Below are 2,455 nucleotides of genomic sequence, written 5' to 3' on the forward strand. Positions count from 1 at the left end.
AGGGATGCTGACAGGGTCAGTTGTCTTGGGGTGTATGTGGTGTGTGTGTGGTGTGTGTGTGTGTGTGTGTGTGTGTGTGTGTGTCATCAGGACTAGCCGGGCAGCCCCTCACACCTTCCAAGACCCCGGAGCCCAGGGCATAAGAGGAGGTGATGGGACCTTGGTCCCAGGCCCAAGGGACCCGGGATGAGCACCCCCTGCCTGCCAGTCAAACAATTTTTTTAGAAGAAAAGATGCGTTGTTGTGCTTATTTGTGTGTACGTGTGCATGTGCCTGCATGAGTCTGTGGCACCATATGTGTGCAGGCACCCACGGGGCTCTGGAACTGGAGTCACAAGGCAGTTGTGAGCTGCTGGTGTGAGCCCTGGGTGCTGAGAGGCTGAAGGGAGACTTGGACCCAGCTGCCTGTTTTTTGAGGCCAGGTTTCCTGTGTAGCCCAGGCTGGACCTTGTACGTGTTCGTGCCTTAGCCGTCTGGTGCTGGGGTCACTCCTGGGCCAGCTAGCACACGAGCTACAAGGTAACGTGACCAAGGGCAGGACAGGGCAGGGCAGGAGAGCACCCAGACTTCCTGCAGCCTTCCACCCTGCCCAGTCTCCGGGAGAGCAGAACACCTAGGTGAGCACACGGCGGTCCCTGGCTCACGGTGCGCCCCAGGGAGCACAGAACACACTCTAAGCCTGTTAACCTGTGCTGCTGACACCAGGGACCCGGTACAGAGCAACAGTCCTCTCCGCTCTGAGCGTCACTGAGCAACAGCCAGGACGACAGCAGTTCGGAAGAAGACAGATGACAACAGCCGGAGACAGGACAGGTGACAACAGCCAGTGACAGGACAGATGACAACAGCCGGTGACAGGACAGGTGACAACAGCCGGTGACAGGACAGGTGACAACAGCCGGTGACAGGACAGGTGACAACAGCCAGTGACAGGGCCCTGGATGCAGAGGACCCCAGAGCCAGCCCTGTGTGTACTCTCCTTCCTGCAAGGCCACAGTCTGAGTGGGAGGTTGTCCTCCTTTGCTGCCCGTTGCCTTGGTAACAGCCTGACCAGAGCAGCTTCCTCCGGGAGGACAGGGCTTAGCTGCCCCTTCAGGGCCCAGGTTGTCACCAGGGAGTCAGGCAGCACAGAGACGCAGAAATGGTGGAGGAGAGCCGACTGTTTCAGAGCTGCTGCTCAGCCACCTTCCTCACACAATCCAGGACACCTGCCCAGGGCATGGCGCCCCGTGGGCCATCCTCCAGAGATAGGCCCCAGTACACACGTCAGTGTGACCAGGCAGCCCCTCAGCTGAGCCTTTCCTCTCGAGTGGCACTAGGCCGTGCCAAAGTCGCAGTCAAAACTCAGTACTGGAAACAGTGCGTGGCCACCAGGGAAAGGCTGTGATTCCCCCTCACGTCAGGAATCCAAGCACACCATTCGTGGGGGTGTGAATCTAGTCCGGCACCATGAAATTCTCAGAAGGTAACAACTGAAGCACACGTGACCAGAGCACTCCTACTGCACACCTGAAGGGTTCACGTTGGCTAAGGCGCAGAGACATTTTCGTATCTTGGCCCCGAGCTACAGTCTCGCTGCAGCCCTGAAGGGAGGCAGCCTGGGCGACCGTCAGAAGCCGTGTTGGTGAGGGGGTGTGGTGAATACCACGCGGTAGAACGGAATGTGGCAAGAACACGGACAGCACCCAAGACAGTGCCAAGTGCAATGAGCCAGTCTGAGAAAGATAACATTGCACACATACTTACATGCCACAACCGAGATTTAAAGTTAGGTGTGTGCATGTGTGTGTGTGTCACTCTCAAAGTGCAGAGGGGACCCGGGAGAGGACGAGGAGAGACCCTGTGGGAAGCAGGTTAATGGATTCGCCGTGTACGGAAGCAGGAAGTGCACGTGGCGCATGCCTGTGATCCCAGCGCTCGGGACCAGGCGGATTTGTGCACTAGGATCCTGCTTCCTCATCAGCGTGCGTGTCGTGTCTGTTTTCGAGGCCAGCCTGGTCTACAGAGTGAGTTCCATAACAAGCAAGGGTATTACACAGAGAAACCCTGTGTCAAAAAGAAAAAAGGAGGAAGAAGAGGTGAGCAGGAGGGAGGAGCGAGGAGGGGAAGGCTGGAGAGAGGCCAGCGGGGAAGGAACCGGTGAGAACGGAGTGTGGTGATGTGACGCTGCCACAAACCCATCAGTGTGCCAACCTGAGGCAGTGGACAACAGGGCTGAGGGGCATGGCTTGGAGCGGGCGCAGGCCGTCCGTCCTGGCTCCTTGGCCTTTGTCCTTCTGTCCCCGGAGAAGTCCCGCTTCCCTCTGCTCACACCCTCTCGGGCTTCCTCTTGAGCATGCAGCCCCTTGCTCAGTGGGCAGCGCTGGCACATGGAGCCAACATGAACCCGGAGAATAATCAGATTACGTCCCTTCTTCAGTCTCTGCAGTCAACCGCTCACCGATGCTGACATCTG

Source organism: Meriones unguiculatus, chromosome 6, assembly GCF_030254825.1.
Source record: "Meriones unguiculatus strain TT.TT164.6M chromosome 6, Bangor_MerUng_6.1, whole genome shotgun sequence".
Classification (NCBI taxonomy): Eukaryota; Metazoa; Chordata; class Mammalia; order Rodentia; family Muridae; genus Meriones; species Meriones unguiculatus.